The sequence below is a fragment of the Dromiciops gliroides genome, chromosome 3 (genome assembly GCF_019393635.1).
Source record: "Dromiciops gliroides isolate mDroGli1 chromosome 3, mDroGli1.pri, whole genome shotgun sequence".
In the NCBI taxonomy this organism is placed as follows: domain Eukaryota; kingdom Metazoa; phylum Chordata; class Mammalia; order Microbiotheria; family Microbiotheriidae; genus Dromiciops; species Dromiciops gliroides.
The window spans coordinates 81,512,480-81,540,385 of record NC_057863.1 but is presented as its reverse complement, the minus strand read 5'-3'; the positions used below and the strand labels follow the sequence as shown (position 1 = coordinate 81,540,385).

At 40.4% G+C, this 27,906-nt stretch overlaps 1 pseudogene; it reads left to right on the top strand.

Moving 5' to 3' along the window:
• Positions 1-27,412, top strand: part of LOC122747166 — a 38,442-nt pseudogene extending 11,030 nt beyond the window's left edge.
• Positions 27,413-27,906: the final 494 nt, after the last annotated feature.

The window sequence follows — 27,906 nt, the reverse complement described above, 5'->3', positions numbered from 1 at the left end:
GAGAGAGAGAGAGAGAGAGAGAGATAACCAGTGTAAATGAAATGTAATCTCAAAGCAGGAGAGAATTGAGGGAGGAGATGCAGGGGAAAGGCCTCCTGCAAAACATGGGATCTGAGCTCTGGTCTTTCTGATGCCAGGCCCAGTGCTCTAAACACCATGCCATCTACCTTCCCTCAAGGACAAATGAGTGTTGCAAACAAAGGGCTTAAGGAAAACTTGAGGAATAAGATACCATTTTTCACCAGAAGATCATAGAGTAAGTTATACCAAAACTTGACCTTGATGGATGAAAAAGACCTCAAGAGATAAGGAGTCTATTAGAGGTTGCCACTAGCCTGTGGGGATAAATGGGAGCAGCAGATTGCAGAACTAGATTGCAGAAAAGTTAGCAGGATGACTTAACCAAAATGTAGAATATATGAATGAATGAAAAAGGTTGGCAAGATAGGCTGGAACTACATCCTGGAGGGTACTAAATGCCTGCCTAAGGAATTTGTCATAGAGACAGTAGGGAGATATTGAAGACATTTAAGTAGGGGAATGGTATTGTTGGACTTGTATATTGGAAGTTGATTTTGGCAGCTCTGGAAAGGAGTAACGACACCAGTCAGATGTCAGACGTCCTGTTGAGAGACTTAGGTGAGTGGCTATAGGAGAGGAGGAAAGGTGACAGATTTGAGAGATGGAAGCAGAATGAACAGGATATGGCAATTGATTGGCTACAGGAAGGGAAGGAGAAGGGACAATGACAGATAACTCTGAGGTTTTCAGCTTGAGTACTTTTCATCATCAGAAAAAAACCCAGGAAATTAGGAGGAGGGGCAAAGTTTGAGGGCAACATGATAAGTTCTGTTTTGGACATGTTGAGTTTGAGGAGATAACAGCACATCCAGGAAGATGAGTCTATCGGGTAATTGTAAATGTGGGACTGAACTTAGGGGGAAGATGGCTCTGGATATATAAATGTAGCAGTTATCTGCACAGAGGTGATAATTGAAACCACAGGAGTGCCTGAGATTGCTAAGGTGGAGAGTATAAGGAGACTTCATCTGTTGTGGGGGGAGGTGATGGGAGGATGGAAGAATAGAGGGAATAAGAAGCTATTAACTATAATCAGATAGCCAGGAAATACAGCCTGGCTGGATCTCCACAATCTGCAACTGGTGAACTTGATGACTTAACAAAGGAAGAAGAGATAACTTTCAAGACCACATATATTGACAGATAATCTTGAAAATATCAGAAGAGGGCCCAGGACAGAGTGTTAGGGAATACCCTTACTTGGGAAGGAGAAAAAAGAAGGATCATCTATTTATAGGTCATCTAGCTTTACCGCCCCCCCCTCCCCCACCATTTTATAGATGAGGAACTGCCTCTGAAAAAAGTTGAGTGATTTGCCCAGGGTCACAAAGCTAGTAAGTGGCTTTGGTAGGAGTTGATCCCAAGCCTTTCTCACTCCAAGTCCATTGCTCTGTCCATTAAACCATAGAAAACCAATGAATAAAGGAGACAGAGAGAAGGAACTGTTTTGGTGCACAAACTTTGCCTTAGAATATTCTCTATTTCACAAGCTTTTACTCCTCTAGTTGTAGCTACCTTTTGGGCTTCTCAAGACATCATGATAAGGGGCAGCTAGGTGGCACAGTGGATAGAGCACCGGCCCTGGAGTCAGGAGGACCTGAGTTCAAATCCAGACTCAGACACTTAACACTTACTAGCTGTGTGACCTTGGGCAAGTCACTTAACCCCAATTGCCTCACTAAAAAAAAACCCATCATGATAAATGGATATTTTTCTGTGGATCTTAAATCTAGATTTGTCATCTCCTCTCAAATTTTCAGAGGCTTCCACTCAGAGGTGTATGACAAAGAGGTTTATAACAAAGAAAAGCAATTAAGGAAAAACATTTGATACAAAGCCCTTTTCTGGCAATAAATACAAAATTCTGCCCTGGTGGTTCTAATTTCCCTCATGTAAGAGAGGAGTCATGTTTCATTATTTCTTCTTTAAGGACCTTCCCTGGCCTATCACTCAGAGTTCAACTTCTTTTCAGTTATTTTTACATTTACATTGTTTTAGTTATTGTGTATAGTTCTGCTTATGTGGCCCTGTATTTGTTCATACAAATCTTCTAGTTTCTCTGAAATTCTCATATTCATAATTTCATACTGCATAATAATATTTCATTGTGGACATATGCCACAGGTTTTTTTCAGATATTCACCAATCGATCAGCACCTACTTCATTTTTCAGTTCTTTCCTACCATAAAAAGTCCTGCTATGAATATATTGGTATTTAGTGGACCTTGGTTTCTGTCTTTGATTTCTTTGGAGGTATATGCCTAGTAGCAGAATTGCTGTATCAAAGTGTGGACAGTTAAATTTTTTTTTCTCTTGTAGTTCTAAATTTAAATAGTGATCTCTTTTCAGCTCTACCAATAGTTCATGAGAGTGCTTGCCTTTCCCCAGTTCTGCTAACTTTGGCTATTCCTTCAGACTACCTAAAAATTATTTTATAGAGCTAGAAAAAATAATAACAAAATTCATCTGGAAAAAAAAAAAAGGTCTAGAATATCTAGGGAACTAATGAAAAAAATGCACAGGAAGGTGGGCTAGCTGTACCAAATCTGAAGCTTTACTATAAAGCGGCAGTCATCAAAACTCTTTGGTACTGGCTAAGAAATAGAGTGAATGATCAATGGAATAGGTTAGGCACATGAGACACAGTAGTAAATGACTATAGTAATCTACTGTATAGTAATCCCAGCTTCTGGGATAGGAACTCAGTATTTGACAAAAACTGCTGGGAAAACTGGAAGATAGTATGGCAGAAACTAGGCATAGACCAACATCTTACACCTTATACTAAAATAAGGTCAAAAAGGGTACATGATTTAGACATAAAAGGTGATATCATAGGTAAATTAGGAGAGGAAGGAATAATTTACCTCTCAGATCTTTGGAAAGGAGAGCAGTTTATGACCAAATAAGAGATCTAGAATATTATGAAATGCAAAATGGATGATTTTGATTACATTACATTAAAAAGTTTTGTACAAACAGAAGCAATGCATCCAAAATTAGAAGGGAGACAGAAAGCTGGGAAGCAATTTTTATAGCCAGTACTTCTGGTAAAGGCCTCATTTCTAAAATATATCGGTAACTAAATAAAATTTATAAGAATTCAAGTCATTCCCCAATTGAGAAATGGTCAAAGGATATGAGCAGGCAGTTTTCTGATGAAGAAATCAAAGCTATCTATTCCCATATGAAAAAATGCTCTAAATCACTATTAATTAGAGAAATGCAAATTAAAACAACTCGGAGGTACCACCTGACACCTATCAGATTAGCTAATATGACTGTGAGGGGAAACACAATCCTCTTCTCAATAATTCTCAGGAACTCAGCAGGGATGTGACAAAGGCTCTTTTATTTCCTTCTCATGAAGGAGAAAGCTGTGGAAAAATTGGAACACTAATGCATTGTTGGTGGAGCTGTGAACTGATCCAACCATTCTGGAGAGCAATTTGGAATTGTGCCCAAAGAGCTATAAAGCTATGCATACCCTTTGATCCAGCAATACCACTGTTGGGTCTTTTTCCCAAAGAAATCATAAAAAAGGGAAAAGGACCCACATGTACAAAAATATTTATGGCTGCTCTTTTTGTGGTGGCAAGGAATTGGAAATTGAGGGGTTGCCCATCAATTGGGGAATGGCTAAACAAACTGTGTTATATGAATGTAATGGAATACTATTGTGCTGTAAGAAATGATGAGCAGGCAGATTTCAAAAAAAACCTGGAAAGACTTAAGTAGACTGATGCTGAGTGAGATGAACAGAACCAGGAGAACATTGTACACAGTATCAACATTATGTATTGCTCAACTGTGATAGATTTGATTCTTCTCAGCAGTACAATGGTCCAAGATAGTTCCAAAGGACTCATGATGGAAAATGCTCTCTAAATCCAGAAAGAAAAAAAAAAAGAACTGTGGAATGTGGATACAGATCAAACCATACTATTTCTTTTGTTTTTGGTGCTGTTGTTTTTCTTTTTTGAGGTTTTTCCTTTTTTCTCTGATTCTTCTTTCACAGCATGACTATTGCAGAAATATGTTTAATGTGATCTTACATATATAACCTATATGAGATTACTTGCTGTCTTGGGGAGGGGGGAGGGAGGGAGAAAAATTTGAAAGTAGAAATCTTATAAAAACAAATGTTGAAAACTATCTCTACATGTAACTGGAAAACAATAAAATGCTTTTATGAAAAAGAAACCAAAAAACCCACCATTGACTATTCCTATCTTTTGTGAACTCTTGTCAATTTGCATTAAGTGAAATTAGTTATTTTAATTTGCATTTCTTTTTTTTTTTTGTGAGGCAATTGGGGTTAAGTGACTTGCCCAGAGTCACACAGCTAGTAAGTGTTAAGTGTCTGAGGCTGGACTTGAACTCAGGTCCTCCTGAATCCAGGGCTGGTGCTCTCTCCACTGCGCCATCTAGCTGCCCCTTAATTTGCATTTCTTACTGGATATCAATTGGAACATGTTTTCATCCATTCGTTTATCATTTTCAAATCTTTTCACATCATTTGACCACTTACTCATTAGGTAAATGACTCTTCTTATGTATTCTTATGTCAATTTCCCAAATACTTGGGATATTAGATGCTTATCTGCGATGTTTGAGGCAAATATTTCCCCTACTGCACTGTTTGTCACAATCTCTCTTTTTATTTTGTCTTCATCAATTTTAATCATGCAGAAGCTTTTTAATTTTCTGCAGTGAAATTTGGCTTTTATCATTTCTGTAACCCTTTTTTGGTTAAGAATTCTCTCCTAGCCATAGTTGTGAAAGGTATTTGATCTTGTTTTATTCTGTTTTTTTTTTAATGGTGTGACCATTTATATTTAGGTAACATATCATTTTTGAGCTTATCATGATGTACTCCCTATTCTTTGACCTTCTGTCTTGTTGTCCCAGAGAAACTTTCTTCCTGGGGTCCCCTTTTATTTTGATCAGTGACTGTCTTTACCAGTGTTAGACAGTTATTTCAAGAAAACTCCAGTTACCATGTTTTCACTTCAATTCCTACTCTCCAACTATCTCCTTCACAGCCTTACCAACCACACCTTTCCTCCCCAACCCCTCTAGTGCCATTGTTCATTGTTCCTGGATGAGGTGTGTCAATCCACTCCCTTATGACCCCATTCACCAATCCAATAACTTTCCAGACCAAAGTGCCTCTTCCTGCCCACCACTCCCTTTGCATTTCTGAGACCTAGTCTGCCCATCCCCCTTACTTCTCAAGACCTTTAGTTTTTATAAATATTTTGTATGGAAAAGAGCAAAATTTTACTATCACCATCTTCAAGAACCTAGTCATCAGTTAAAGAATCTCATAATGTTATGAGTTTTGAGATTTTAAAATTTCTAGCTTTAGAAGGTCTAGTATTTGGGAAAATATAGGTATATCCCAAACTATAAAGTCATTTGGAAATTAGGGTTTTTATTAACCCTCAGAATGAAATTCTTCTAGGGCAGTAGATTGAAACTAGAGAAAATATGTTCTTAGCAGGAAAAGGGAAGAGGTCTTGAAAAAGATTGTAATATTCAAACTTTTCTTAGTATGGGGTACTAATGCATCTCAGGTCTCATCTTTTCTGGGATTTTCTTTAATCCCCTATATATTCTTTTTTTTGGGGGGGGCAATGGGGGTTAAATGACTTGCCCAGGGTCACACAGCTAGTAAGTGTCAAGTGTCAGAGGCCAGATTTGAACTCAGGTCCTCCTGAATCCAGGACCAATGCTTTATCCACTGCACCACCTAGCTGCCCCCAATCCTCTATATATTCTTGTGTATCTGTGCCCCAAAGCAATACCCCAATATGACTGATACCCTACACCTTTTCTTCTACTGGCTGTCAGATTGGTTTCAGAAATCCTTTTAAAAACATCATTGTCACTTCCAAATGACTCCTTTGGACTTTTCTCCCACTCCCAACCATTAGGGAAAAAAATAAGCCAACACTGGCCATAGTGGATAAGGTGTGCTCCATTCCTCACTGGCAGGCCAGCCACTGTATGCTTCACCTAATCTATCAGCCTGCTGAAGCCATAACTAGTTCTTTCCAAGAGGTTTGTAACAAGGAGACTTAAGAGCTGTTGTTTCTTCACCATCAGACTGATCACTGAGCAGCTTTCAGTCCAGTTGAGTTCCTGGTAACACAGCCATTTTTTTTCTACTGCAAACCTCTTAGAAAAAAAATTTTTTCAGTTGCTTCTTCTTGGTCATGTTTAATAGCACAACTCCTCAGGACACCTGCATTAAGATTCAACTTAATATCCATTTGCCCTTTTCATTCCTAGAAGAAAAAATCCTGTTATCTGTTCTAGTGTCGTGTGCCCAGGCATTTTGTGCATTAAATGACACAGGGTGTATCCTAACTTCTTTTGAAAAAGAGCTTTCCTGCAGGGTGCAGAGGAAGGGATGGTTACTAATTGTCCAGTTGCTTGGGGATCATTTGCACATTGCCCTGGGAATACAGTCCTCCCCTCTATAGCACTGCTGGTGGTGAAGTTGTGAATCATCCAGCTTTTGGGGAAGGCAATGCAGGATTATACAGTAAGAGTTATAAAAATATGTGTACCCTTTGACCCAATAGGTCAATTACTGGGATTATAAATAACCTATGGAGGTTATTGGCTAGAAAAAAGAGGAGGCAATATGGTCTAGTGGAGAGAATGCTGGATTTGATGTCAGGAAGACCTGAGTTTGAATCCCAGCTCAGTCACTTACTACTTACAAGACCTTGAGCAAGTGACTTAACTGCTCAGTCTCAGTGTCCTCATCTGTAAAATGATGGCGTAGTTTTAGGTGATGCTGAGCATCCTTGCCATTCCAAATCTATGATACTATAGAGATACCCTGAATTCACCTTTTCAGATTGAGGATGGCTACTTCTTCCCACTCAGGGTTACAAAGAAGAGGTATCAAACACAAGGCCAATCCGGCAGGCTGTATTTGGCTCACAACACTCCCTATACTCCCCAGGAAGTCCTGACCCAGATTAAAATGTCACTGTGATTCTAGAGAGCAGTTTGGAACTATGCCCAAAGGGCTATAAAATTGTGCATACCCTTTGACCCAGCAATACCACTACTAGGTTCATATCACAAAGAGATCATAAAAAAAGGAAAAGGACCCATGTGTATAAACAATTATAGCAGCTCTTTTGGTGGTGGCAAAGAATTGGAAATTGAGGGGATGCCCATCAATTGGGGAATGGCTGAACAAGGTGTGGTATATGAACGTAATGGAATACTATTGTGTTATAAGAAATGATGAGAGGGTGGATTTCAGAAAATACCTGGAAAGACTTACACAAACTGATTTTTGTTTTTTGGCTGGGCAATGGGGGTTAAGTGACTTGCCCAGGGTCACACAGCTAGTAAGTGTCAAGTGTCTGAGGCTGGATTTGAACTCAGGTCCTCCTGAATCTAGGGCCGGTGCTCTATCCACTGAGCCACCTAGCCACCCCCACAAACTGATTTTGAGTGAAGTGAGCAGAACCAGGAGGACATTGTATACAGGAATCGCAAAATTGTATGATAATCAATTGTGATAGACTTAGCTCTTCTAAGCAATACAATAATCCAAAAACAATTCCAAAAGACTCATGATGGAAAATGCTCTATACATCCAGAAAAAGAACTGTGGAATCTGAAGGTGTATCAAAACATGCTACTTTCACTTTTTTTTTCTTTCTTGAGGTTTTTCCCTTTTGTTCTGATTCTTCTTTCACAGCATGACTTATATGGAAATATGTTTAACATGATTGTACAAATAAAACCTGTATCAAATTGGTTCCTGTCTTGGGAAGTGGAGAAGGAAGAGAGGAAGGGAGAAAAATTTGGAACTCAAAATTTTATAAAAACAAATGTCGGGGGCGGCTAGGTGGCGCAGTGGATAAAGCACCAGCCTTGGATTCAGGAGGACCTGAGTTCAAATCCGGCCTTAGACACTTGACACTTACTAGCTGTGGGATCCTGGGCAAGTCACTTAACCCCCATTGCCCTGCCAAAAAAAAAAAAAAAACAAATGTCAAAAATTTAAAAACAAATTTTGTTTTAAAAAATCAATGTTAAAAACTATCTTTACATGTAACTGGAAAAAAATAAAGTACTATTAAGATTGAAAAAATATAATTGTGAAATACTTAACAAGTAAAAATACCAAAAAAGTATAACATTGTATTTTAAAATTAAGTCAGTATGTGGTTGCAGGGATCCTTATGAATGAGTTAGTATTCCCATTTCTACATGAGTTTGACACCACTGCCCTAGAGAACCTCTCAGAGGTCTAAGGTGTCTCTTGTTTAATACTATCGGTTTGAACCCTCATTCTAGGGCCCTCTCTTGACTGTTTGCTGCCAATGATTAATGCTCCAATTCCAATTAACACCAATGAGCTATTTATAAGTAAATAATATATAAAGAATAGAAGTATAGGGCCAGCTTTAGTTCAGTGGTTCCTTTGCAAGCACTTCAATCTTGGGGGCATCTAGGTGGCTCAGTGGATAAAATTCAGGCCCTGGATTCAGGGGGACCTGAGTTCAAATCCAGCCTCAGACACTTGACACTTACTAGCTGTGTGACCCTGGACAAGTCACCTAACCCTCATTGCCCAGGAAAAAAAAAAGAATAGAAGTATAATATTTCTCCCCAACACCTGGGAGCACCATCACCCCTGTACCACCTAACTCCCTAGAAAGAGTGGGCTCAGACAGTGTAGTTTCTACATAGCATTTGCCCACCAGGTTCACTTCCAAATGAGGCATCATTGAGAGGTGGATGAGTCTGCATCTCTGCTACTGTTAGACTGGGCCAGTCAAGTTAATCAGGACTTTGCTCCTCACCATCTGGATTCCAGCAAATCCTGTTATGGACTTTAGCTCCTGGCTTTCTGGTGGTTCACTCTTCTGTATTACAAAGCTCACAACATGATAACCATCTTCACCTTCAGACATAAAACAAGAAGAAACAACATCAGGGTCATGTTCCTACTGGCTAATTGAGAGGCCTGGGGCCTCTCTCTCTGCCTAGGAATTAGTCCTTACCTTCTCACTTGAACACATCAGGGCAGTAATGAACACCAGTCTCACTTTGGCCATTTAGTGCCTTTTGAATGCTTTCCAGTTGGATATGAGCAAATCACCAGTTCTGGCTCTACACATAGTCAATCAATAGTTGTGAGATTAAAATTGGATATTAGATCATAAATCTCCCCTACTTAACCTTTCCCTTAATTTATCTCCCAGACTAGTAAATGGAAGAAGCTTCTGGTTTTCTAGATAGAGCCTTTATTGTATGGTAGTCACAAGGTGATGTTGATTAGAAGGATAGGAAAGTAGAAATACAATACAAATCGTCTTAAGTCTAGGCTTAGTCTATATTCTGTATAAAACTCACCTAAACTCAAGGCCACTTTTGGGGAGAGAGACCGAGTCAAGCGCGTGCTGTTAACCGAGAACCAGGCCGAGTCAAACTCCAGTCCGCATCTGTCTGTGCAGCGCAGCCAGGAGACCAGCGGAGCAGGAAAAAGCCCCACTTCCGTTCTCTCCTTGCCTTTTCAGCTCGCACCCCGGAAGTCGAGTGCATAGCAGGCAGTCTGACATGCGCAGCAGGCGCACTGGCGTGCGTAGCTCATGCCATTGGTCTCCTCCCAGAAAGGGTGGTCCTTAAAGAAAAACTGGCGTCTTTCAGTTATCCTAACCGACTGTTAAAAAACTTTCATATTTTTTACCACAGTGTCAATCTGTCTTTTTCATCATGTGGCTAGTTGACTGGAACCAGTCATAGAATGTCAGTTCATGCTCCAAATCAGGAATCATGGTACCTTCAGTGTACATTATTATTTCAGAAGCAGTCCCAGGTCCTTCCACGTGGGAATCACTCCTCAGATTCAATATTTTTTTTTTAATTTTTTTAAATTTTTTTATTTTTTAGTGAGGCAATTGGTTTTAAGTGACTGCCCAAGGTCACACAGCTAGTAAGTGTTAAGTATCTGAGGCCGGATTTGAACTCAGGTACTCCTGATTCCAGGGCTGGTGCTCTATCCACTGTGCCACCTAGCTGCCCCGAAGATTCAATATTAAGAAGATTTCAAACATATCCCTATCATCGTGCTATGTAATTTTAAAAAACTGGACACAAATTTGGTGTCCAATGATTGAGCAATAGTTGAACAAGATATAGTTATAAGAACATTGACATAGAGTTGGAAAAGACTTGGAAATCATCTCGTTCAATCATTAAAGATTGTTGTTCAGTTGTTTCAGTGGATTCTGATTCTTTGTGATCCCATTTGGGGTTTTCTTGACAAAGAAACTGGAGTGGTTTGCCATTTCCTTCTCCAGCTCGATTTACAGATGAGGAAACTGAGGCAAACAGGGTTAAGTGACTTGCTCAGGGTCACATAGCTAGTAAGTGTTTGAGGCCTGATTTGAATTCATGAAGATGAATCTTCTTGATTTCCAAGGCCAGTGCTCTATCTACTGCACTACCAAGCTGACCAACCATGTGAAAACCTAAACAATTATTAAGTAGGAGAGGTAGGTTTTAAGTTTGCGCCTTCTAAATATCAGTTAGAGATAGGAACTGAATTTGTGACTTCATTGGTATAGAGATCTTTCATATGAGGAAACTCTTTCAATGCATGTCTGAACCTAGAGTTGCTTAGAGCATTGAAAGGTTAGATAACTTGCTCAGGGTCACACAGCCATTATACATCTGAAATGGGATTTGATCCAGGGTCTTCCTGATTTGGAAGCCAGCTATCTATCCATTACACCATACCCTAAAAACTTTTTCCATTTATTTTGTTCATATGATTTTACTTACTTAGACGCTTGCTATTTCCTTCTAGTAGATTGTAAGCTTCTTGAGGGCAGTGGCTATTGTTTTTTGTCTTTTTATCCATAGAGCATACAGTAGCTGCTTAATAAATGCTTCTTAAATTGAATTGATATTTTTAAAGAATTCAAAGAAATACTGGAAAACTTGTATCAAGTGATACAGAATGAAGGAAGCAAGACTCATACAACAATAGATGGACTGACAAAGCCATTACACAGAGGAAAGAGAATATAGAGAGGACCTTAATGATGCTACTGTTTTAAAATCAATGTACATGTCTTATGAATTGTCTTTCTTTCTTTTGTCTGGGACAAATTTAATATGGGGAGAGTTAATTGGGTGGCTCGCCATAATATTGGGGTTCAGAAAATAATGAGAGACCTCTAGGTCCAGAGTTTCCTCCCTTCCAAACTGCCTTTTTTTAGTTTTTTCACTAAGACTGATAAGAAAGGAAATTAACAGACTCTTTTCCACAAACAAATCATGTTTTATTAATGGAAACAAATCTACAACACAGGTGAAGTTAATAGAGCTAGGGACAATGAGAAAGGGGATAGAGAAAGGGAAATATATGACCCACTTCCCAGATGATTAGAATCTAAATCTCTAGGGTAAAAAGGCCCCAGGTATCCCGAACAAACTCTGCTTCCTCAGCCACCCAGAACAGCCCAACTGGAACAAAACCTTGCCTCCAGCTCAGATAGCCTAAAGAGCTAGCCTAAATTCAACAACACAAACTCACAACCACCTGGAATCTGTAGTTCTAAGGAGAATCAGCTGTGCAGTGTCTCTTGGTTCGATCTGAAGGTCCACCACATACCTGTTTCTCTCTCTCTCTCTCTTCCTCTCTCTCTAGCTTCCTTCCTGCCTCTCCCTTAGGAAGGGAGGTTCTTAGGGTTCTTAGCCATGCTGAGTCTCCAATTGGTTCGACATACCCCCTGCCCCCCCTCCCAGGGTTGTTTCCACTATAATTTGGCCAGTCCCATATGGGTGTGGGTGAACTCCTAGGTTGGGCTTAGGTACTTTATTGGATACTTTGACTCAATAAATGTTCTTTGTGTTATTCAGTCTCAGTCGCATCTAATATACATGACAAATCTGATCAGAGTTCCTTTTGTTTGTTCTATAATCTCTTCAAGGACATACCCATCTTCTTTTAGGATTTTCAAGATTACATCTTTTCAGTCTGACCATAATGAAGCAAAGATAGGGTCATGGAAACCCCAAGTCACAATTAATTCCGTACACTTTCTTTCCTTCCTTCCTTCCTTCCTTCCTTCCTTCCTTCCTTCCTTCCTTCCTTCCTTCCTTCCTTCCTTCCTTCCTTCCTTCCTTCTTTCTTTTGAATTTTCGGTGGGGAGGGGAAGGTGTACAAAAGTATGATTTCATTGGTATTCCGGTATGGAAATTCCCTTCACCACTGTAGATGGGTAAGTTTTCTGCACCTTTAAGTTTGGGAGTATTGCCTTGGACTTGGAGATCTTGAGTGACTTGCCCAGATCTTTCTTACTCTCCAGACACTATCTCTTTCTATCCTGCAAAGCCAGGCTGCCTCTCATGGTCTTTTATACTATCTTTCATTTTGTTTTTTATTCTTACTTTCCTCTCTTTTGTTCCTATTTATATATTTGAATACTTAGTACTTATCAAAGGAGGTTTTATTAAAACTTGTTTTCAAAATAATACAGTATCCAGAGATCTGCCTATTTTTCCTAAAATGACTAAAGTTTCTCTAAACATGTATCCAATTAGCAATTAGGGGAGCAATCCCCAACACTTGATTTCTCCAGCTCCCAGTCACTCTTTTCCACACATCAACTGGGAGGTTACAGAGTTTGAAGCAAGTTTGTTTGTGTTCCATTAAAAACAATCACCTTGGGGCAGCTAGGTGGAGCAGTGGATAGAGCACCGGCCCTGGAGTCAGGAGTTCCTGAGTTCAAATCCGGCCTCAGACACTTAACACTTACTAGCTGTGTGACCCTGGGCAAGTCACTTAACCCCAATTGCCTCGCTTAAAAAAACAAACAAACAAAAAAAACCAATCACCTTGTCGGGTAGGTAATCTGATGCATTTCAGAAAGGTAGGTAAGGTCTCCATTTTAGCCATTGGTTTAAGGGGCCTCCAGGCCCCTGTTGAGGGGCATGGCTGCAGAAATCAGTGGATTCCAATTAAAAATCAGTTTTACAATTTGAATTTCCTTCTGGAACCCTGCCCCATAACAACTCCATTGCCAGAGGACACTGTCTCAGTGAAACCAGTCCTCAGGGCCTAGTTTCTGTCCATACTTATCTATCCCTCAGAATGCTGAAAATGTTCAACTTTTGATTTTCTCCTAAAATGCTTCTTTCTAGTCTTGTTTATTTTTTTAACTTTTATTTTTTTCAATTAATAAGAGTTTGTTTTCTCTTCTTCCATCTTGTGGAATTGTGGCTGCTCCATGGCAGTGATCCAAATTCTTAAGTCTTTCAAAGTTTTTTGTCTTTACATTTTGTTAATGTTTAAATCGCTCTGCAGATTCTGCTCACTTTCTATCGGTTCAAAGAAATCTTCCCAATTTTCTCTGAGACAGTCCTTTCATCATTTCTTAGGATACATTAGTGCTCCATTACATTCATATACCATAATTTGCCCAGCCATTCCACCCTAAATGAACATTACCTTAATATCCACTTCTTAGTCCCCACGAAAGAGTGGTCAAGCCTTATTTAGAGAAGAAATAAATAGCTGGCTTATGACTGGATGTTGAATGACGACTCTATTGACACACTACAGCACTGACCCTTTCTGGGGCAGGCATTGAGTTGGGTTCATAATTAAGCAAGAGGAAGAGAGAGGCTCGATTCCATTTGGGGAACTGTGCTGTGCTTTTAACAATGCCTAGCTGTGTCCCAGGACAGAAGCATGCTATATAGTTGCAACATTGGAATACTACAATCTTCAAAGAATAAATGTTGCAGCCAACTCAAATTGTAATAGGGAGACAGATGCCTGGTGGGCACAAGTAAGCGGTAGTTCTGGTTATGATCTACACCCAAGAAGTGATATCATTGAGAAGGTGGACCCTTCATGGGACATAAACAGATGGACAGCTTGAACTCTCCACTGGCATTTTCAAAACGTCATAAGACCTAGGGGAAGGACACCAGCAGAGTGCATGGCTTCCCTGTGGAGGGTTTATGAGAAAACACAGACAGGAATCATACAGAGGGAGAAGGTATGGAGGGGTGATGAACTTGAAGGAATGCACTGATTAAAAAAAATCAACCTCATTTGAAATATTACATTGTAAAGAGAAAGGGTAATGGTTAGATACTCTCATGAGAAGGTGCTATGAACCGAAGATGTAGTTCTGGACTAAGGTGATAAAGGGGGCAGGTTTATGTGAGTACATATTCACTGGATACATACATGTTTGCTTCATGTATATTTTGTGTATGTATATACACACATATATGTTTGATATCAGTACCTCGATAGTTAGCTATTATGTAAAGGTGCACCCTCATGTAGTATCCTCTTTGTTCATTTAACTAACCAACATTCATTTAGAACCTATTATAACAGAAACAATCCTGAAAGACAGTCAAATTCTGATTCATTATAATAATCATGGTTCTATAAAACAAATTGTGAAACGTACTTTCTTTCACAGCTTTTAGTAGAGACATGCTTGACTCAAGATGCAGAATGGTACAGACAGGCCAGACTTGTTGATTGGCTTTGCTTGATTATTAAAATAAAATATTGTTATATGGGAGCAGCTAGGTGGCACAGTGGATAGAGCACCAGCCCTGGATTCAGGAGTACCTGAGTTCAAATCCAGCCTCAGACACTTAACACTTACTAGCTGTGTGACCCTCGGGCAAGTCACTTAACCCCAATTGCCTCACCAAAAAAAAAATATATTGTTATAGGGAGGGTATGGAATATCAGGAAATTACTGTAACATAAAAAAAGTAAGGCATCCAATAAATTTGTTTCTGTTTAAGGATCTTACTATATGAAGATCATAGTCTTAAAAACAGGGGGGTAGAATCAATCTTGAAATTAAGATACTAATAAGGGGAATAGGACCCACCCCATTAGCTAATACACATTGTTAAATAAGTTTATTGTCTAATTATGGATTTCATATACACACACATACACACACATATATTTGCATATGAGATTCCATTGGCCTTTGAATTAAAAAGTCCCATTAATCAGGGGGCAGCTAGGTGGCTCAGTGAATAAAGAACTCAGGAGGACCTGAGTTCAAATCCGACATCAGACATTTCACACTTACTAGCTGTGTGACCCTGGGCAAGTCACTAACCCTCATTGCCCTGCAAAAAAAAAAATAGTGAATCAGATGATCTCTCAGGTCCCCATCAGCTTAAATATGCTATGGTAAAATGTCTTATAACAGACACCATCTAACCAGTGTCTAGAGGCTTCTTATATGTCTTTATAACAGATACCATCCAGCCAGTTTCTAGAGGCTCCTGTACTCAGCAGCCTTTGAGGGGCATAGTAATTTTAATATTCCTAAATCATGTGGTCTAACATCTAATGGGGCTCTTCATTTCCTGATACTGTCTCTAAAATTCACTACATACTGCTTATCAGTTGTAGACGTGATGCAATCAATGGAGTTGGGGGGAAGGGGGAGGATCTCTCAGCATAAGCGGCTTAACTTCTGTTCTCATTGTATTTTCAGTTTACCTAAAAGATATGACCCAAGCCTGTTACTATTTACCTCCTTCCAGCAGGACTGTGCTGTAGAGATTAATTCATTAGTCTATGTTTGCAAAGCAGTTGGAAATGAGAAAGCATTAAGCAAATGACATTTTTAATGTTTTTAATTAAAAGGTAATAAGGCAAGAGTATCTTGTACCAGCAAGAAGTCTACAAACTCACGTTTTGCTACAGTGACAATCCCTGCAGCCTTTCCTAGTATAAGCCAATAGAATTTCCTCCCTCCTTCATCCTCTCTTCTTCTATTTGTCCCTACCTTTCACTTCTGGTTTCTATTCCCCCAGAACACAACAGAATTACATCCTAGGTAATTGAAAAGAAGCTGTGTGTACCACCCATCCTTAGCTTTAAAGGAACAGGCTTCCCACAGGGGGTGTTATTTTTAATTTTTATTGATGCCTTTGTTTTTACAACACATTAATTTCCAAATTTATCCCACTCAGCTCCCAAACCTGTGAGTCATTCCTTGTTACAAGAATTTTAAAAAGAAAAAAGAAAGGATGAAAAAAATGCAGCCTAGTAAAACCAACACACAGTGTCTGACAGAATATGCAATATTTCACGGCCATAGTACTGTAGCTCTGAAAAAAACAAACAAAACCAAAAAAAATGAGGTGACATTTTATGATATCTTTTATGGGCCAAATTTTATAGATGAGGAAACTGGGGCAAATGGGATTAAGTGACTTGCCCTGACTCCAGGTCCTGTACTCTATTCACTGTGCCACCAGGATTTCCCAAAGAAAAGAAAAGAGGGGCGGCTAGGTAGCGCAGTGGATAAAGCACCGGCCCTGGATTCAGGAGTACCTGAGTTCAAATCCGGCCTCAGACACTTAACACTTACTAGCTGTGTGACCCTGGACAAGTCACTTAACCCCCGTTGCCCCACCAAAAAAAAAAAAAGAAAAGAAAAGCACAATGCTTGGCACTTAGCATGCTGCATGTTGATTTGCTATTATGTGATTAAATGTTTCATGTTAATTCCTTTGCTTCTTTGTATACAGGCATGTCTGTGTTTATTGATATTAAGTTCATTATAAAAAAAAAATTTGCTTGTTGATGGATGGGTTGATTGTAGGAAGTTGGAGAGGAAGGGAGCTCTGGACCAGAGACAATTTGGAATCTCTGCCTTTGATGTTGGAGCCAGAAGTGAACTAGCCCAATTTCCTCACTTTGTAGATCAGGAAACTGAGTGAGGCTCAATAAGGTATAATTGCCCAGAAGTTACCATCTCCCACTGAAGCCTGTAAGAGTGAATGACATTGTGGCAGCTAGGTGGAGCAGTGGATAGAGCACTGGCCCTGGAGTCAGGAGTACCTGAGTTCAAATCCGGCCTCAGACACTTGATACTTACTAGCTGTGTGACCCTGGGCAAATCACTTAACCCTCATTGCCCCGCCAAAAAAAAAAAAAAAAAAAGAATAGTAATCAAAACAGGGGTTGGTTGTCATGATTATCAGTGGCTACTCTTTTGGGATGTCAGGATACTTTTAAATTCAAGCAGGATTGTCTCAGCTGCTCAGCTCCCGAGGCTTGACGACGCAGGTAGGTTGCAGGTAAGAGGGGTTGGAGGTGTTTGGTTTTTGCTTAGCAAACTGCCTTAGCAGCTTGGTCCCAATTTGCCATCTCTGTTGTAGTTAGCCCTCAGGTTTCCCCAGCTCACCGAGCATCCTTTCAAGTTAATGGGCTGAAAACTGGTTCCCATTGTTCTTTGGTGGGAAGACTAGCCTGAAGGGGATCCCTCAAGTCTAATCTCCTTTCTCTGGCTGCATGTCTATAGCTACTAGTCAGTTAATAGGTGGGTGCTCAGAACAGGATTAAAATGGTTTTGCTGTTGTTCAAATTCAGGCATTAGCATCTTTTCATTTAATAAGTATTTACTTTGCATTTGCAAGTTGCCCATTTTCTGCGGTGATTTTCATTTTCACCAGGGAATTATATGTGGCAGGCACTCCTGGAGGCTGGTAGAATAAGAATGAGAAGAAGTGGATGCTTATGGACTGCATACCTTCCTTTCCCTTCCTTCCTCCCCTTCCCTTCTCATCTCAATGGGCCTTGGCATAGTCCAGCTTGAGCACTGTCTGTTTTATTAGGCCCAAAGTGTGATCAGAATAGATGGAGTTTGGGCAGCTAGGTGGCACAGTGGATAGAACACCGGCCTTGGATTCAGGAGGACCTGAGTTGAAATCCGGCCTCAGACACATAACATGTACTAGCTGTGTGATCCTGGGCAAGTCACTTAACCCTAATTGCCTCACCAAAAAAAAAAAAAAAAAAAGAATAGATGGAGTTTGTTTTGATGCATCCCCTTTCTTCCTCTCCCCTCAAACACCCTTTCTATGACCTTTCCTATAGGATGTTCCTTCATGCTGCTCACCAGTTCCGTAAAGGGCTTTCAATTTCTGTGGCTTATATAGGCTTGCTTTCTCCTGTCAAAACCTCTTATTAGTATAATAGCACACTCCTTCTCAACAATTAGAGCTGTAAAAAAAAAAAAAAAAGGAATGGGATGGGGAGGTAGTGAGTTCCCTGACCCTAATATTCTTGAACCAGTGACTTTTAATTCATTCAAAAAGCCCTTAACCACTCCAGTCCTACTATGGGGTAGATGCCAACAGGCTGAAACTCATTATCTCTACAAAGTCCTAGAAAACAAATAATGCCATGGAATTGAATGGACAACCACCCCTTTGAGTTAATCCATAAGTACATGTATCTTGGACAGGTGCTGGAAATAGATAATGAGCTGAACCCAGAGCTAAAGAGGAGGTTGGGCCGGATCACATTTAGAAAATCAAATGGCACTTTTAAAGATTTCATTTTCATTTAAGGTGAGACGCCAATGTAAGAGCAAGGGAGTGCTCAGGCTAACCAGGTATTACTTCTTGATTTAAAATAATACTCTGATTAGCTCATATTTTTGAAAAGTTCATTTACTAAAAGTCGAGATTAACAAACAGCTTTAATACTCTTGAAAAAAAATGAAATGAAGAGTTAATATTAGTAAAGCTCTACATTTAAAAACACAATTGGCGTATAATCATCCAACATCCATCTTTCATTTTAACAATGGAGACCAGGGTGTCTTTAATGGGGTTAGGACCTGTTCTATCTAAATATCTATGATAGAATGTATGTAAAGTGCTTTGTAAACCTGAAAGGGCTATATAAATGTCATTATCATGATTATTAAGATTATTCATGATCCTAAGCCTCTCCCTGCTGGAAAAACTAAAAACAAACCAAAAAAACAAACAAAAAACCCCCCAACAACCCAATGCATTCTCCTTGTGAGGTTATCTCTATAGCTATAAATCACAGAACACCACTATCTCAGAAGAATAAAAAACTTAGGTGATTTCCAATGGCACTTGTCCATTTACTAAGTGCCAATGGAAAGACAGTCAATAGACAAAAGGAGGCCACCACCTATTACCAGTGATGAATTGAGCCCAAAAAGTATTGGGGAAAAAATGTCCTTGAGGACTTGCCTGATGGGAAAGGGAGGTAGACTAGCCATGTAGTAGGAATGAAGAATAGCAGCCAGCTAGCCTGGGTTCTGTCATGCTAACTGTAAAATACTGAGTCAGAAGAAGGTATCTAGCACATTAGATGGTTTCTCTGTGGAGTATTTGCAGAAAGACAAGGGTATAACTTGTCCAAGATGAGAACTCCTGATGGCATCTGTACCACTGAAAGTGGTTCCCACATTGAGGAGATCATGACTCTATCCAAGTATTGAAGTTCAGTAATTTGACTTTATTTGGATACTTTGCAAGATTTGTGATCTTATTGGTATGGGTGCTCCTATCATTTAGGTAGTTCACAACTCTTCCAAACTTGATGAGTGGTGAAAAAAAAAAAGTCACCAGCATGCAGTTGGCCTTCTGGTGATAAGCCTCCATTAATAAGGAAATTTCTTTTCCCTTCCCATAGGTCTTGTCTGAATCATTTTTCCTACTGGGCCTGTGATTTCATTGGTTTGGGAAGTCTCCTGTGAAGTACACTTTCAAGTAGTGCAGGTGACTTAGAATGACTTGGTCTTCCAGAGTGGCCTGGGCACTGAGAGATGAAGTTACTTACATAGGACCACAGAGTCAGCATAGGTCAGAGGCCAGTTTTTTAGTCAATATACAACACTTTCTTCTGGATTGATAAGATGAATAATTATAGCTCACATTTATGTATAACTTTAAGCTTTACAACATGCTTTTCTCACAGCCATACTGTAAGGTAGGGAGTGAAGTATAATGATTCTCATTTTGCAGAAAAGGAGAAGCTGAGGCATGGACAGAGTTAAGTGATTTGGCCACTAACTAGTTGTATGACCTTGTTATACTGTTATACTTGTTGTATACTTGTTATAACTGAGCTACTGCTCAGTTAATTTTTCTGGACTTCAGCTTCTTCATCTATAAAATGAAGTGATCTAATTAAATGATAGCTAGCCTTGAATCTGTGATCCTAAATCAATATCTAATTATATACTCTCTTGTATTGTGTGAACCCCTTAAAAACAGAGATCATGCTTGTCTTTTCTTTTTCTTTCTTTTTTTTTTTTTTTGTGGGGCAATGAGGGTTGAGTGACTTGCCCAGGGTCACACAGCTAGTAAGTGTCAAGTGTGAGACCAGATTTGAACTCAGGTCTTCCTGAATCCAGGGCTGGTGCTTTATCCACTATACCACCTAGCTTACCCCTATGCTTGTCTTTTCTTTGGTATTTTGGTGCTTTTAGGCACCTAGCAGACAGCTGGGCACATGTTGTTTGTTTGAATGTGTATGGATCAATCCCATAGGCAGAGTGATGGAGAGAAACAATCACAGAACTTGAGTTTTAGGAGGGACCCAAACTTTCTCAGAATGAACAGAATTACACTTACCCAGGATCATGGGGCCATAGAATGAGAGTTGGAAGATATCCCAGGGGTCATTTAGACTAGAGCTTCTTAAACTTTTCCCACTTGTTTTGTTTTGGTTTTGTTTTGTTTTTTTGCAGGGCAATGGGGGTTAAGTGACTTGCCCAGGGTCACACAGCTAGTAAGTGTCAAGTGTCTAAGGCCGGATTTGAACTCAGGTACTCCTGACTCCAGGGCTGGTGCTTTATCCACTGCGCCACCTAGCCGCCCCAACTTTTCCCACTTGTGACCCCTTTTCTCCAAAGAAATTTTTACATGACCCTGACAACATAGTTGTATAAAATAGGTATACGTAGCCTTTCATTGTTGCCAAATTCCTCACGATATCCACATTCAGTTACATGACCCCATTTGGGGTTGCAACCCACAGTTTAAGAAGCTTTGATTTAGACCAACCTCCTCATTTAACAGATGAAGTCCTGGAAAGCTTAAGTGACCGGTGAAAGATAAATGAAACCAGCTCCTCTGACTTCAAAACTAGTGCTTTTCACACTGCCCTAAACTGCCCTCCACCAGGACCACTCTTTAATCCAACCAATCGCTGCTGTGCCAAGACTGAAAGGAGTGGAGCAGACTGGGAAAAGACATCTGGGGAGACAAATCTGGTATCTTCCAGGCCATTTTCAGGTGGTGGAGATCTTGTGCTCCAACCTCTATCTTAGATGCAGCTCCCACCCAGCTCCCCGGGAACTCTGGGCTTCTGATAGCTGAGTATTTCCAGCTTTGATCTAGACCCACCAGGTACTTCCTGAAAACTGCCATGCCATGGTGAAAGATGAATGAGTATACTTCCCACCTACCCCTTTCTAAGCCTAGCTCCAAGAATAGCAGTCAAATAAACACTACTGTTCCTGGAAAGGATATGTTAATCAATTACCCCAAGTCTCCCATCATCTCTGTGACTGTCTTGTCTGGCACCTCTCGCTAGCTGCTACTCCTGAGATGTGTTTTCTTTCCCTATTAGAAGGTAAACTCTTTGAGGGCAGGGACTGTTTTGCCTATATGCTGCTTAGCAATGTCTGGCACATAAGTAAGTGCTCAGCAAATGCTTTTACATTCATTAATTCATGTTGGTTGACAGCCCTTTTCCAAAATTTGCTGGGAATGAGGACCTGGAAATGATTTTCATACAACTGTGTCCTAAAGAGCCCTTAAGAAATGTTTGTTGAATTTAATTAAATTTGATCAGAGAAATGTTCATCTAGCAATTTGCTCACGTGTCTAGCATCGATAGCATTCTACTTTTTGTATTATAGGATTATACAGATGCAAAGAATTGTAACTATGCTCACTGTACAACATGCCTCATTTCAGATGTCTTTCTGTCTGATGTAGCTTTGATAATCTCACATATTTGTGGTGGAGGAAAAAAAATAATCTAGGGCTTAGAGTGAGAAGAGCTGAGCGAGAAGTCCAGACTCACTAATGAGCCTCGGTTTCTTCCTCTGTTGAATGTGGATCATTCTTATTCTCTCTGCTTCATAGGGTTGTTGTAAGGACCAAGTGAAATAATATATGTTAAAGGGCTTTATAAATTCAGCACAACTCAAAAGTGAACTTTTGAATCAAAGAATGTAAGAGCTGCAAGGGACCTTGGAGACCATCCAATCTAGAGTCTGCCAGCTACTGGTTAATAGCAAATTTTTATAGGACCATAAAACTTTTACTACCCAAGAGCCTTTAAAAACTGAATTCTTTTCCTCTTTCCTGTTTTCCCTATATACAACTCCTTCCACCCTGCCCCCTACTCCTCCCCAGCATCTCAGCATCTCCCTTTCCTCAATCCATCTCCCATCACGTTGAAGAGGTAAATATTTTTACCATTCTGTAGTATAGTTTGGTTGGGCAACACTGATTTTTGAAAAATAAATAACTCTGTCCAGCTAAGAAGTGGAAAGAGTTCTGTTTTGCCTCAAGGAATATACCTAGTTAATAATAATATCTAGCATTTAAATGTAGTTCCGTGACATTTGCAAAGTGCTTTACAGAAGTTAACTCATTTGATCTTCACAACAACTTTGTGAAGTAGGCACAATTATTATCTCCATTACAGATGAAGAAATTGAGGCACAGAGAGGTTTCATGGCTTGTCCAGGGGGCACACAACTAGTAAAAGGTCTGAGGTAAGAATTGAAATGGGTCTTCCTGACTCCCAAGTTTGGTGCTCTATCCACTAAACCAAAGATTTCAAACATTGCTGGAAACATTCCGGAGTGCTGCCTGAGTGAGAGCAAAATGTAATCGGAGGGGCAGCTAGGTGGTGCAGTGGATAAAGCACCAGCCCTGGGCAAGTCACTTAACCCTCATTGCCTTGCAACCCCCCCCCCCAAAAAAAACCCCCATATATATATAAATGTAATTGGGAAATATTTAACAAAATTAATAAAAATAAAATAGAACATAGATAATGTTAATGTCTAGTTTTCTAAGCCAATATGCAGCCTATAGGGATCCTGATGTATCATTTAGTAGCCCCTATTTCTATTTGAGTTTGACACCATTGTTCCACATCACCTAGCTGCCTAGTTATAAAGGCAGAATTAGGGTTAGTGGCAGTGGTCTTTTCCCAATATCACACTGACTCCCAATATCATCATCATATTGATATTATTTTGTCAGATGGGCTACAGATAGAAACTGAGAGTCAAGTTACTATCCTGTTATTCTTTTACATTTAGAAATACCCGCTGAACTACTGCACAAGAGGATAAAATAACTGCTTTTTGTCATTAAATAGAAGTACTAAGATGTAGAATAATCTCATGTAGGAGCATTCACTGAGAGCACCCACAGTACAGCTCTCTATATTAGCAGACGGGACAGTAGAGAGGACACACACCTCACCTGGTTCTCATGGGAGTTTGATTCCTTTGCTTGTTTGGAGTGATTTTTTTTGAGAGTTTTTCATTCTCTGAAGTTTGGATATTGATTAGCACCATTTAGTATGGCAACATCTATTTAAAAAAGCTGTTATCCTGGAGTTTTTGTGGGATAATGTTACATCTATTATCTTTGAGGCAACACCTTGTTCATCAGATTGACAGAATTGAAATCGTAATTTGAAATATTTTTTAATATTTAAAATATAATTTGAGACCATAATTTGAATAATCATAATTTGAAGTTATTTCCAAATCAAAGTATAGTAGGAATGTGCATTTATTATTACACAGTTGATGAAGCTATGAATCAGGTTAACTGTTTTTTTTAGAACAATCTGGAAATGTAATTTTAAAAATGTGAAACTAATCATACTCTTTGAGCTAATGCTAGGATTGTCTTGAGGTTGTTATAAGAAGAGGGGGGATTTTATGTGTATAATAATGGTTGGGTTTTTTTTTTAACAGATATTTTATCTCAGAGAAAATGAAGCTTTATTTCTGGTGGCTACTTATGCGTTTCTTCCCAGCTGTGATATTTCTTATTCCTTTCTCCTAGCTGTCCTCTGGCCCTACAGGATTCGAGAAAAGCACCTATCCAACTGTTAGGGACAATAAGTTAAACGTTCCCATTTCAGATTCCCCCCAGTGCAGGATGAGCAGACCAAGAGAATAAAGTCCCACTTGTGAGGAAACTAGTCCTGACTCATTTTATGGAAGTTTGCAGCAAAGGATGAGGAAGGACTGCCATGCTAAATCTATACCAGGGCATAATCTACACCCTTCTCTTCTACCAGATATCTCATCATAGCCCCTTGCCTCTACTGGAGGAACATTTCTAGTAGTGACCAGTCCCACCCATTAGAATGGGAACTTCGGAGGGGAAGGAGTTGAACTCCTGTCTCAGCTCCAGCATTCAATCAATCAAGGATACAACCTTCCAGGTCAGCACCTGCACTTGGACTAGATTAAATAATCACCATCACAAAAACTGTAGACCCAGGTTTGCATTTTCTGACTTGGGTGGACTCTTATAGGAGACCTCAATGTGTCATCTAGGAAACTTTTCACATTTCATTTCCAGAATGGTTGATTTTTCTTTCTTATGAGACCAAGTGAGTCAGAAAGAAGCTGGCTGGGCCTAGCCAAATCCCCACAGTAGAGTCTGGAAGGACAGATTCCAGAGAGTTAGAGAGATCCTTTTAGGGAGACTCGATGGAAGAATATGGACAAAACTTTCTTAGCAATCAATCAGTAAACTCCAGTGGGTCCCTATTTTTTTACCTTAAGGATCAAATAGTAAATCTTCTGTTGGCTTTCGTAGCTTTTCATAACCTTGCTTTTTCTTACTTTTCCAGTCTTCTTTTCTTTTCTTTCTTTCTTTCTTTTTTTTTTTGGTGAGGCAATTGGGGTTGTGACTTGCCCAGGGTCACACAGCTAGTAAGTGTCAAGTGTCTGAGGTCACATTTGAACTCAGATCCTCCTGACTCCAGGGCCATTGCTTTATCCACCGAGCCACCTAGCTGTCCCTCCAGTCTTCTTAAACCTTACCACCATGTGCTCTGTGATCCAGTGACACCGGCCTCCTTATTGTTCTGTGAACTCGATCCTCCATCTCTCTACTGTGGATTTTGTCACTGGCCTCTACCCTCCTACCTGGAACACTCTCCCTCTTCATTTCCTCCTCCTCCTAGCATCCTTGGCTTCTTTCAAATCTTACTCAAAGTCCCATTTGTTTGTTTTGTTTTTGTGGGGCAATGGGGGTTAAGTGACTTGCCCAATGTCACACAGCTAGTAAGTAAAGTCCCATTTTTGCAAGAAGCCTTTCCCAGTCTTCTTTAATCATAGTCTTCCCTCTGAGATTACTTTCAATTTATCCTATTGTTTGTCCATAATTGTTTGCATGCTGTCTTTCCCATTAGATTGTGAGCTCCTTGGGAGCAGGGACTATTTTTGCCTTTCTTTGTTTCCCCAGTTCTTAGAACAGTGTCTGGTATACACTTGATGTTTAATAAATGCTTATTGGGGGCAGCTAGGTGGCACAGTGGATAAAGCACCAGCCCTGGAGTCAGGAGTACCTGAGTTCAAATCCGGCCTCAGACACTTAACACTTACTAGCTGTGTGACCCTGGGCAAGTCACTTAACCCCCACTGCCACACACAAAAAAGAAATGCTTATTAACTGACTGACACACAGAATGAGAAGGTGTGGTTGGGTTTCCAATTTGTACCAGTGGAAGCTGTGTCCTCTAGAATGAGAACATGGTTCCATTCATAGTATGATGGTTACAATACTGATATTCTGAGATTGATGCGACATATTTTGACCTTAAAGCACATGAATTAATCTTTTTGCTTTTCCCAGAATGTCCTTGTAAATTGGTGAGAGGGTTCATGAATTCTACCTTGCAGAGAGAAAAACTGAGGTATATAAATGAAGAGATTGCCAGTTGTCTACGATAATAGTTTACACAGGAAGAGTACTTGTAAAAATATTCTGTTTTTCAGGGTGGTAAATTTATGGGATCAAGAGCCAGCAGGGAATTATATACCTCCAGCTCTACCCCTTTATTTTATAGATGAGGCAACCGAGGACTAGAGACTTGCATAAGGTCACTTAGTACATGGCTTGTAACTAACATAACTAGGATTTGATCACTGACATTTATGTAGAGCTTAAAGTTTGCAAAGTGTTTTGGATATAATATTTTATTTGAACCTCTTGATGTCTGGGTTTTTTTTTTGTAGGGCAATGAGGGTTAAGTGACTTGCCCAGGGCCACACAGCTAGTACGCGTCTAGTGTCTGAGGTCTTATTTGAACTCAGGTCCTCCTGAATCCAGGGCCGATGCTTTATCCACTGTGCCACCTAGCTGCCCCTATTTGAACCTCTTAACAACCTTGTGAAGTAGGTAAACCAGGTACTGCCATCTCTGTTTTATGGGAGGGGAAGCCAGTTTAGAAAGATTAAGTGATTTGCCCAGGCTCACAAAGCTAGGAATTATCAGAGAAGGGAGTTGAACCCAGGTCTTTCTGGTTCCCAGTTCCACACTCTCATTAATGGCCTAGGAAAACCTGGGCTCTCTGATTCTAAATCCAGTAGATGACACAAATGGGCCAGGAGCTCAGGGAGACAATGGCGTATGTGCAGAGGAAATCAGCAAGTCTGGCTTGGGAAAGGGGACCAGAGAGCCAAGTGCAGTAAAGGTAAGCAAATAAGGAAGCATTCAGGTGAGTGAGGTAGGTAAACGTGACCTTGTTTTCCCAGGTTTAAGAAATGATTATCTTGTCATTAAATGTGGGACAAGTGGGTTTGAGAGAAGAAAAAAAATGAAACTGCTGTTCAGCAGGCTCATCCACTGGGAATCACTTGGATAATTTTCTTAATGCAGTAACTGCTTCACCAACCTAGGGGAGAAGGAATCCTGACATGCAAGGTACACACACACACACACACACACACACACACAATGAAGGGGACAAAGTGACAGACACACATAGGACAGAGACACAGAGACAGAGTGACAGAGAGCCGAAGAGCAGAGACACAGAGACTGACAAAGACAGAGACAAGGAAACAGTGACAAAGACACAGACACCCTATTGTTTTCTTCTAGGTCTCACTTCTGAATCCTCTGGTCTCCCCACCCCCACCTCACCCCCAGCATTATGGGGGGGCCCCCAGGGAGTCAAGGGCTGGCTAGGACACAGAAAAGAGGGATTGTTAGACGAAGCATAGCCCTAAGGCTATGAGTTTGCCTTGGACCCGAGGGGAGATAGAAAGGGGTGGAAGTTGTATGACCAACATAACAGTTGGCAGGATCAGTGCTATGAATGCCATTATCACTTCACAGCAAGATGGATTCTGGGGTGTTTCTTCAAACCAGCCAGCCTCCCTGCAAACAGGCCAGAAGCAGCAGCAGCAGCAGCAGCATGGGGGAAGCTGCTAGCCCAAGGCCTGGGCCTCAGGGGCATCAGCCCAGAGGCCACAGAAAAGGCCAGGGGGCTTTAAAAGTCCTCCAAACAAGTAAAATGGTGACTCCAAAAAAAAAAAAAACCCAACCCTTCAAAACAAAACAACCTCAACTTAATGTCCCATTCTTGCTGAAGAAGCCCTTCTCTAATTGGCTCCAAGCCTGAAAGAATGGAATCCAATTTACCTGTCAAAAAAGAAGCCTTGAATGGCTCCTCTCTGGGGGACAGAGGTCCGGCCCCTCTCCCTCTCTCTTCTCCTCCCCCGCCCATTTGTGAGAATGGGGGGGGGGGGACCGGCGGAGGGGGGAAAGCGGGGAGGGGAGTGGAGAAGAGAGAGAAAAATTGGAAAGGAGGCTAAGGAGGCCGCGCCGTGTTCCGAGCACAGCTAGACCACTAATTACTGTGAAGCCCGGGTTGCTTTTTGTCTTCCATGGGCTGCGGCCACTTGGGGCTTTTCAGGAGGTCCCAC